The sequence below is a fragment of the Oncorhynchus mykiss genome, chromosome 27 (genome assembly GCF_013265735.2).
Source record: "Oncorhynchus mykiss isolate Arlee chromosome 27, USDA_OmykA_1.1, whole genome shotgun sequence".
NCBI lineage: Eukaryota > Metazoa > Chordata > Actinopteri > Salmoniformes > Salmonidae > Oncorhynchus > Oncorhynchus mykiss.
In genome coordinates, this window is record NC_048591.1 from 8,857,439 (window position 1) to 8,868,662 (window position 11,224).

Genomic DNA, 11,224 nt, shown 5'->3' on the forward strand with positions numbered 1-11,224 from the left:
CGTCGGCTACGGAGAGTAGTCCGGAACAGCTGATGCTCTCATGCATGCCTCAGTGTTGCTTGCCTCGAAGCGAGCATAGAAGTGATTTAGCTCGTCTGGTAGGCTCGTGTCACTGGGCAGCTTTCGGCTGGGATTCCCTTTGTAGTCTGTAATAGTTAGCGAAGCCCTGATTTAATCTTAGCCCTGTATTGACGCTTTACCTGTTTGATGCTGCCATTTCTTCCGGTGCCATTTTAAGGTGTAGACCTTACAGTGAAATGTTTACTTACAGGCCCTAACCAACAGTGCACATTTTAAGTAAAATATAGGTATTAGGTGAACAATAGATAAGTAAAGAAAAAAAACAACTGTAAAAAGACAGTGAAAATAGCAGTAGCGAGGCTATATACAGTAGCGAGGCTATAACAGTAGTGAGGCTGTATACAGGCACCGGTTAGTCAGGCTAATTGAGGCAATATGTACATGTTGGTATAGTGACTTTGCATATATGATAAACAGAGAGGAGCAGCAGCATAAAGAGGGGTTGGTGGGTGGGGGGTGGCGGGACACAATGCAGATAGTCCAGGTAGCCAATTTGCAGGGGGCACCGGTTAGTCAGGATAATTGAGGTAATATGTACATTAATGTATAGTTAAAGAGACTACGCAAAGATAATAAACAGAGAGTAGCAGCAGCGTAAAAGAGGGGTTGGCCAGTCTGAGATATGGCTTTTTCTTCGCAACTCTGCCTAGAAGGCTAGCATCCAGTGGTCGCCTCTTCACTGTTGAAGTTGAGACTGGAGTTTTACCGGTACTATTTAATGAAGCTGCCAGTTGTTTCTGGCCATTTTGAGCTTGTAATCGAACCCACAAATGCTGATGCTCCAGATACTCAACTAGTCTAAAGAAGGTCAGTTATTTTGCTCCTTTAATCACACAACAGTTTTCAGCTGTGCTAACATAATTGCAAAAGGGTTTTCTAATGATCAATTAGCCTTTTAAAATGATCGACTTGGATTAGCTAAGACAACGTGCCATTGGAACACAGGAGTGATGGTTGCTGATAAAGGTCCTCTGTACGCCTATGTAGATATTCCATAAAAAGTCTGCTGTTTCAAGGTCTACACTGTATTTCTGATCAATGTGATGTTATTGTAATGGACAAAAAGTAGCTTTTCTTTAAAAAACGAGGACATTTCTAAGTGACCCCAAATTCTTGAACGGTAGTGTGTGAATATATATATATATATATATATATATATGGGGATATATATATATATGGGGATATATATACAGGTTTTCATCAAGGATCTCTCTGTACTTTGCTCCGTTCATCTTTCCCTCGAAAGATGTCTACCAGTCCCTGCTTCTGAAAAGCATCCCCACATCATGATGCTGCCACCACCATGCTTCACCATAGTGATGGTGCCAGGTTTCCTCCAACGTGACGCTTGGCTTTCAGGCCAAAGAGTTCAATCTTGGTTTCATGAGACCAGATAATCTCATAATTGTTCCTCATGGTCTGAGAGTCCTTTAGGTGCCTTTTGACAAACTCCAAGCAGGCTGTCATGTGCCTTTTACTGAGGAGTGGCTTCTGTCTGGCCACTCTACCATAAAGGCCTGTTTGGTGAAGTGCTGCAGAGATGGTTGTCCTTCTGGAAGGTTCTCCCATCTCCACAGAAAAACTCTGGCGCTCTGTCAGCGTCACCATCGGGTTCTTGGTCACCTCCCTGACCAAGGCCCTTCACCACTGATTGCTCAGTTTGCAGCTCTGGAAAGAGTCTTGGTGGTTCCAAACTACTTTCATTTAAGTTTTATGGAGGCCACTGTGTTCTTCGGGAACTTCAATACTGCATAATTCTTTGGGTACCCTTCCACAGATCTGTGCCTCAACATATTCCTTTCTCGGAGCTCTACAGACAATGTGGCAAAGCAATTTACTTTTTGTCCTGAATACAAAAGCATTATGTTTGGGCCAAATCCAATACCACATATTATTGAGTACCACTCTCCATATTTTCAATCATAGTGGTGGCTGCATCATGTTATGGGTGTGCTTGTAATCGTTAAGGACTGGGGAGTTTTTCAGGATAGGCACAGGCACAGGCAAAATCCAATAGGAAAACCTGGTTCAGTTTGCTTTCCACCAGACACTGGGAGATTCATTCACCTTTTAGCAGGACAGTAACCTAAAACACAATACCAAATCTAGACTGGAGTTGCTTACCAAGTAGACAGTGAATGTTCCTGGGTGGCAGAGTTACAGTTTTGACTTAAATCTGCTTGAAAATATGGCAAGACCTGAAAATCGTTGTCTAGCAATTATCAACAAGCAATTTAACAGAGCTTGAATAATTTTTATACAAATAAGGGGCAAATATTTGTAATCAAATAAGGGGAAAATGTTGCACCATCTAGGTGTGGAAAGCTCTTAGAGACTTACCCAGAAAGACTCACAGCTGTAATCGCTGCCAATAAATTCACTAATATTTCTGAAAACATGTTTTCACTTTGTCATTATGAGGTATGTGCGTGTAGATGGATGAGGAAATCAATCTACGAAATCAATTTTGAATTTTCTGAAGGCAGCAGTCTCTAAGGTGCAGGGTAGAAGAAACGGGTGATAGCCAGCTAATAGGTCCTTGATGATCTTCTTGGCCTGCCTGTGACACCGGGTGCTGTAGATGTCCTGGAGGGCAGATACAACTACAGCCAATGTATGTTATGTGATAGATAACCTGTGAGTCCAATCTAAGGTTGATAACTTATAAACACATCTTGGATCTAAGTTTACCCCGTAGTAATTCAACATAAACTTGCTATACTTCTTTCTCTGGAAACTGTGGTATATTGTAAGTGTTTTGTGTAGTGTAAGTGTTTTGTACTGAGTGTACAAAACATTAAAAACAGCTGCTCTTTCCATGACATAGACCAGGTGAATGCTATGATCCATTTTTGATGTCACTTGTTAAATCCATTTCAATCAGTGTAGATTGAAGGGGAGGAGACAGTTTAAAGAAGGATTTTTAAGCCTTGAGATAGTTGGGACATGGACTGTGTGTGTAACATTGAGGGTGAATGGGCAAGACAAAATATTTAAGTGCCTTTGAACGGGATATGGTAGTAGATGCCAGGCGACAGGTTTGTGTCAAGAACTGCAACACTGCTGGGTTTTTCACGCTCAACAGTTTCCTGTGTGTATCAAGAATGGTCCACCAACCAAAGGACATCCAGACAACTTGACACAACTGTGGGAAGCATTGGAGTCAACATGAGCCAGCATCCCTGTGGAACGCTTTTGACACCTTGTAGAGTCCATGCCCTGACGAACTGAGGCTGTTCTGAGGGCAAAAGGCGGTACAACTCAATATTAGGAAGGTGCCCCTAATGTTTTGTACACTCAGTGTATATCTTGCTAACGCCAGTTCCCACTCGCCCTCTTTCTCTCCTTGCCTGCCTGCCTCAGATTACCATCTCAGGGTTGAGTATCCATTAACTTCGGAGACAACGCTGGAGCAGTGCATTTCATGCTCTGACGCTTCCCTCTATCTCCAACCTAAGAGCCAGACAGGGTGAGTCAAGGAGTGGGAGAGGGTGCATTCGGATCGCCCAGGAAAGTGATGAGCGTCTGGGGTCGTTCAGGGGTAACCAGTATACCATGCTGCTCTTTCAGAATGATACACAGCCAAATCCACCCTTTAGTTTAGCATCACTAAGCATAATTTCTTATGTGATATGTTGGTTTTATAAACAGTGACTGCTTGATTGTTATGCAATTCCATCATTTGAACAAAAGTGGTGAAAAAGGGTATGAGATGACTGTATTATGCTTTAGAGTCCCCACACTTCTCTATACCAAGTCCCTCTCGTGAACACGCCTCTCCGATGGCCTCCCAGGCACCATCCCACTTCTGACATCAATGTAGCGAATTCAGGGGTACCTCCGACAGGGGTTCAAACCTGGCTCTAGCGATTTTACACTTCAGCCACATGTGGTTTTACTGTGTTTGTGTAGCATTCCAGATAATATGACCTGAAAATCAAGGCATCTTTCAGTGTTAAAATCAATAAAGGATTGATATTTCATTGTGGACCAGTGGAGACTGTATTGAGGAAGTGGAGGATAGCACCCTATTCTCAGTAAATTGCTGTGACATCATTGGGATGGCAGCAAATTAACATGTTTTGTTAAGCTTTAGAATGCCCAGTGGGCTAACAGAGAGGGGTACTCCCAATGTGTGTGTATTCTCTCCCCAAAGACACATATGTGGCATGGCTACAGATGGCTTATCATGGATTGCCTGGAGCCCAAAAATCCTGAACTGTACAAAACACACCCAGTGTGTCTTACGTATACACATCAACTGCTTACCGTACTATAAAACGATCCAAGCATGCATTTAAAATGTAATATGCACTCTGTACTTTCTTACTACCTATCAAAACGTTAACAAATAATTGCAGCCTTTATCCTAAAGATTTCACTGGTTTTCCACAGCGGACTGACAGTCAGGCTGAGACCAATACGTTTGGTATTAATATTCCTAATTCCTATGTAAGCCAATTTCCTGACATATTATGTAACACATCAGCCAAGTAAAGTTAGTTCCCACAATCCAAGGTTGTTCCAGCTCTAAAACGTCAGGTGGATTAGTGCTTTTACCTCGTGGTTCACCCCAGTTGCTCTCAGATAAAAAATAAAAAAATGTAATGCTTAAATGTCCCTCAAAAAGCCCAGGATATAAACTTAAGTCAAATTGCTACTGACACTAATTGATTCTCATTTTAATTGTAAATATGAGAGATAGAAGAGCCACATACAGCTGAAGTCAGAAGTTTACATACACTTAGGTTGGAGTCATTAAAACTAGTTTTTCAACCACTCCACAAATTTCTTGTTAATAAACTACAGTTTTGGCAAGTTGGTTAGAACATCTTCTTTGTGCATGACACAAGTAATTTTTCCAACAATTGTTTACAGACAGATTATTTCACTTATAATTCACTGTATCACAATTCCAGTGGGTCAGAAGTTTACATACAGTGCCTTGCGAAAGTATTCGGCCCCTTTGAACTTTGCGACCTTTTGCCACATTTCAGGCTTCAAACATAAAGATATAAAACTGTATTTTTCTGTGAAGAATCAACAAGTGGGACACCATCATTAACAAATCAAAAACTGAAAAATTGGGCGTGCAAAATTATTCAGCCCCTTTACTTTCAGTGCAGCAAACTCTCTCTAGAAGTTCAGTGAGGATCTCTGAATGATCCAATGTTGACCTAAATGACTAATGATGATAAATACAATCCACCTGTATGTAATCAAGTCTCCGTATAAATGCACCTGCACTGTGATAGTCTCAGAGGTCCGTTAAAAGCGCAGAGAGCATCATGAAGAACAAGGAACACACCAGGCAGGTCCGAGATACTGTTGTGAAGAAGTTTAAAGCCGGATTTGGATACGAAAAGATTTCCCAAGCTTTAAACATCCCAAGGAGCACTGTGCAAGCGATAATATTGAAATGGAAGGAGTATCAGACCACTGCAAATCTACCAAGACCTGGCCGCCCCTCTAAACGTTCAACTCATACAAGGAGAAGACTGATCAGAGATGCAGCCAAGAGGCCCATGATCACTCTGGATGAACTGCAGAGATCTACAGCTGAGGTGGGAGACTCTGTCCATAGGACAACAATCAGTCGTATATTGCACAAATCTGGCCTTTATGGAAGAGTGGCAAGAAGAAAGCCATTTCTTAAAGATATCCATAAAAAGTGTCGTTTAAAGTTTGCCACAAGCCACCTGGGAGACACACCAAACATGTGGAAGAAGGTCTGGTCAGATGAAACCAAAATTGAACTTTTTGGCAACAATGCAAAACGTTATGTTTGGCGTAAAAGCAACACAGCTGAACACACCATCCCCAGTGTCAAACATGGTGGTGGCAGCATCATGGTTTGGGCCTGCTTTTCTTCAGCAGGGACAGGGAAGATGGTTAAAATTGATGGGAAGATGGATGGAGCCAAATACAGGACCATTCTGGAAGAAAACCTGATGGAGTCTGCAAAAGACCTGAGACTGGGACGGAGATTTGTCATCCAGCAAGACAATGATCCAAAACATAAAGCAAAATCTACAATGGAATGGTTCAAAAATAAACATATCCAGGTGTTAGAATGGCCAAGTCAAAGTCCAGACCTGAATCCAATCGAGAATCTGTGGAAAGAACTGAAAACTGCTGTTCACAAATGCTCTCCATCCAACCTCACTGAGCTCGAGCTATTTTGCAAGGAGGAATGGGAAAAAAATTCAGTCTCTCGATGTGCAAAACTGATAGAGACACACCCCAAGCGACTTACAGCTGTAATCGCAGCAAAAGGTGGCGCTACAAAGTATTAACTTAAGGGGGCTGAATAATTTTGCAAGCCCAATTTTTCAGTTTTTGATTTGTTAAAAAGTTTGAAATATCCAATAAATGTCGTTCCACTTCATGATTGTGTCCCACTTGTTGTTGATTCTTCACAAAAAAATACAGTTTTATATCTTTATGTTTGAAGCCTGAAATGTGGCAAAAGGTTGCAAAGTTCAAGGGGGCCGAATACTTTCGCAAGGCACTGTACACTAAGTTGACTTTCCTTTAAACAGCTTGGAAAATTCCAGAAAATTATGTCATGGTTTAGAAGCTTCTGATAGGCTAATTGACATCATTTGAGTCAATTGGAGGTATACCTGTGGATGTATTTCAAGGCCTACCTTCAAACTCAGTGCCTCTTTGCTTGACATCATGGGAAAAGCAAAAGAAATCAGCCAAGACTGCAGGAAGAAAATGGTAGAACTCCACAAGTCTGGTTCATCCTTGGGAGCAATTTCCAAACGCCTGAAGGTACCACGTTCATCTGTTCAAGCAATAGTACCCAAGTATAAACACCATGGGACCACACAGCCGTCATACCGCTCAGGAAGGAGATGCCTTCTGTCTCCTAGAGATGAACGTACTTTGGTGCGAAAAGTGCAAATCCATCCCAGAACAACAGCAAAGGACCTTGTGAAGATGCTGGAGGAAACAGGTACAAAAGTATCTATATCCACAGTAAAACGAGTCCTATATCGACATAACCTGAAAGGCCGCTCAGCAAGGAAGAAGCCACTGCTCCAAAACCGCCATAAAAAAGGCCAGACTACGGTTTGCAACTGCACATGATGACAAAGATTGTACTTTTTGGAGAAATGTCCTCTGGTCTGATGAAACAAAAATATAACTGTTTGGCCATAATGACCATCATTATGTTTCGAGGAAAAAGGGGGATGCTTGCAAGCTGAGCACCATCCCAACCGTGAAGCACGGGGGTGGCAGCATCATGTTGTGGGGGTGCATTGCTGCAGAAGGGATTGGTGCACTTAACAAAATAGATGGCATCACGAGGTAGGACATTTTTGTGGATATATTGAAGCAACATCTCAAGACATCAGTTAAAGCTTGGTCGCAAATGGGTCTTCCAAATGGACAATGACCCCAAGCATACTTCCAAAGTTATGGCAAAATGGCTTAAGGACAACAAAATCAAGGTATTGGAGTAGCCATCAAAAAGCCCTGACCTCAATCCCATAGAAAATGTGTAGGCAGAACTGAAAAAGCATGTTCGAGCAAGGAGGCCTACAAACCTGACTCAGTTACACCAGCTCTGTCAGGAGGAATGGGCCAAAATTCACCCAACTTATTGTGGGAAGCTTGTGGAAGTCTACCGAAACGTTTGACCCAAGTTAAACAATTTAAAGGAAATGCTACCAAATACTAATTGAGTGTATGTAAACTTCTGACCTACTGGAAATGTGATGAAACAAATAAAAGCTGAAATAAATCATTCTCTCTACTATTATTCTGACGTTTCACATTTTTAAAATAAAGTGGTGATCTTAACTGACCTAAGTCAAGGAATTTTTACTAGGATTAAATGTCAGGAATTGTGAAAAACGGAGTTTAAATGTATTTGGCTAAGGTGTATGTAAACTTCCGACTTCAACTGTAAATGTTGTATTACAGTATAATAGTCCACTTTGAGTCTATCTCCTTGCAAGGGGCATTATCTCTAGAAGGCCACATGAGTGTGGCTGTGCAGGAACGAATAAGCTGATTTTCGTTCCTGTGCCATCGTTCCGTTCCTGTGCCATTTCAGAGCCAATGCTAATTCTGAAAGAACGAGCAAAAGTTCTCTCTTTAAATTCTGATAAGTGACCCATCACTTTGAATTGGGGGGGGGGCATTTGTTCAAAGGATGAAATTAGTCCACTGCAGATTCAACCCCATATGAGCAGGACACTGACAGATTTGTGATAGCACAATATTATTCATTCATTCACATGCAAATGAAGAATAACCTGACAGGACGACCCATCATTTTCACATTCTTATCACTTTAATTGAATTAAACAGGATGGTAAAACATGAGGTTAACAGACGACATAGATTTTATTATGTAGGTAAAAACATGTTTACTTCTAAGCTTTTCTGTTCACTTGCAAGAGTGTGTAAAAAAATGCATCAAGACTTTGGCAGCGATGTTTCTGCACTGACAATTGCTAAAACATTGGAAATATGTACATGATCAATAAAAAGTTGACAAAAAAATATTCCACATTTAGTTCTATATATTTCTCCATGTACCAAGTAATGAATCCTCCAATCAATATTCCATAATGTCATGATTATTACATGATTTATTCCTTACTGGAACGCAGCTTGCAGAGTTGTCGACTAACAATATGTCGGGATGGAAGTAAACACAATACATGCAAGCAAGCTCAGTAAGCTCATACTAAATCAAAATATCACAACAGAAATTCGAAAAGACAAGAAAATGATCCTGGTTCGAACTGTCATGTGGTCTCGCACCAGCTGCGTCTAAGTGTTTTCCATATTAAGACGTCGTTGCAATGAGCATGCACACGCGGCCTGGATGTTGGGACTACTGGTAGTGGGGGAGCAAATGAACAACAGAGCTGGTCTAATTTACTGACGCGTACACATCCATTATCCTTATACGGTATTGAATCCTGGCTCCTGTAATGCAAGCCACGTTTCACAATGCGTGTGTGCGCAGGTTTTGGTTAATCTAGCATGGGAACAAAATAATAATGAGCCTCAAATATCATGTTAAAAATATAAATGGTGTCAATAACACCCCCCTCGTGTTTATACTGTACACTGCAACCATGCTTATACACATTCTGAAATTAAAAGAAAACCCCCAAATGTTAGATTTCCTGTTTTTTTTTTAAAGATATCTTTTCAAAGTAGGTCATACATTTATGGAAAGTCAAGACAGTAAGGGTTCCCCTCCCCCTCTAGAAATGTAATTTAAAACAATTGCAGTGACATGACTCTGTGCAGTATTTTGTATGAAGTAATGTTATAGAAAGCTTTTGTGAATTAGCATTGTGAATTAATTGAACTAATACAGCTCCTGTATTTAGCCAACAGCCTTTCTGTTAATCAATATTTCATAGCAGTAACCCTGACACCTACAGGGAGGTATCAGAACGTACAACACTGCAACTGGATGCACAGAAATGTAGAATCCAAGTCTTCAGAGTCGAGGATGTCGATAAATATCCATCCATTCATTGCAATGAGTATGTGAATCGCTGTCAGAAATCCATTTCAAAACAAAGACATACAGGGTTCCAGGAGGATGGACATAGTGTGGTTTCACTTTCTAGGTCCTTTGAGTGTCATGAGTCACAGCACATTCCAAATCAAGTTAACTACAAGTAACCTTGAATAAGATATGGTATCATTTGTTGAAGTCATAAATATGATGTCTGTTACTGTCACCTCTCAAGTCCCACCTATACACAATATTCCCCCCAGCCTCCATGTAGTCTTTATGGGTTTCCTCTGGGTGCTTTAATAACGTCACAGTCCCTAGTCAACCATACTGTCTCTGCTGTACTCAGGATATAGGAAGTCAGCTTTAATTAGCATATATATTCCTGGAGGCCGAGGAAGGATGGAAAATTCCTGGGAGTCTGCAGAGACAAACACAAAACGAGCCATCGGGTTAGGGGAGCCGCTGTGAATCAGCAGGGAAGGGACATGATGTCCGGCAGCATTAAAGTCAAGAAGCGTTCTCATATCTCCGACTTAACAAACATGCAGCAAAGCCTCATTGGGTAATGCAACACTCTGCAGAGGAAGAGAGCTGGGAAGCTTAGCGTCTGACGAGGACCCAGAGCCAGAGAACACCACAACAAGTGAGATGATCTATGGATGGGTGTTCCCGTGGCAACAACATATAGAAACACCCACTGAAGTCGGACTATATTTTCATTACCCTGCTAGGTCATTGGTCAATTTATACATGGGTATATTGTAATATGTGAAATGTTGGATTCAAAAGCGTTTAAATATTTACAAATTGTTAGGATTCTTATGAATTATAGAGCTCCCAAGTTAGTTTGGGGGAGCATATTTACGCAGAAGTCTAGGGCTATACCTCAGCATGTTTGAGTGTGAGTGAATAACTACAGTATGACATTCAGCAATACAGTGCTTATTAATTCAAGCTAAATTATAACTAGTATAATTGGATCGAATATTAGCCTCAGGGCTCTATTCAATCTTTATTGCAGAAGTGCAGAGTTACATCGGGATTGACATGTAAAGGCAATGTTCCCACGTTAGTGGAGACTGCATTCTTGGTAAACTCTACATTATGTCAGCTCAATTACCTTTACATTTCTATCACACAATCTGTAATGTTTCACCGATACAGACTGAATAGATGAAGCGATAGACTGAACAGAATCCAAAACTGAAGCTTGCCTAATCTAGCCCAACATTAAATGGCCCCTATAAATGTTATCATTTGCTAACTATAACTATGATGAGAAAATGGTGTAAAACATTTACAATGTATTGAAAGATAAGAACAAAATACAAACCCTGAGAGCACATAATGACATCATAGCATTGTCATCACAACCAAAACTTTTATAGAAAGGTACATTTACATTGTGTGTGTGTGTGTGTGTGTGTGTGTTCGCTTATATACCCAGCTGCTCCTTGCTCTTACAGTTCTCCTCTCGTAGGAGTGACTTGTCCATTTCACCCAGCAACGACCGGACTATTTCTTGTTGCCTGGGAAGGAAGAGGCATGCGGGCATGAGGTGCCCTGCCTCGGGTCAGAGGCCAGTGCCAATGCAAAAAGCACGGTCTGGTGCTCTGCATGGATGGAAGGAGAGAGAAC

The 11,224-nt window shown here is 41.2% G+C and overlaps 1 protein-coding gene across 5 annotated transcripts in view; it reads right to left on the bottom strand.

Moving 5' to 3' along the window:
- Nucleotides 1-8,376: 8,376 nt before the first annotated feature.
- LOC110507464 (uncharacterized protein C14orf132) overlaps nt 8,377-11,224 on the bottom strand; it is a 30,117-nt gene continuing 27,269 nt past the window's right edge. For 3 of the 5 annotated variants that reach the window (XR_005040042.1, XR_005040039.1, XR_005040041.1), the window contains exon 3: nt 8,377-10,004. The gene's annotated coding sequence lies outside the window, so the exon portion shown is untranslated. Of the gene's footprint in view, nt 10,005-11,029; nt 11,200-11,224 lie in introns of all 5 variants that reach the window. The other 2 variants (XR_005040043.1, XR_005040040.1) reach the window with 2 other exon arrangements.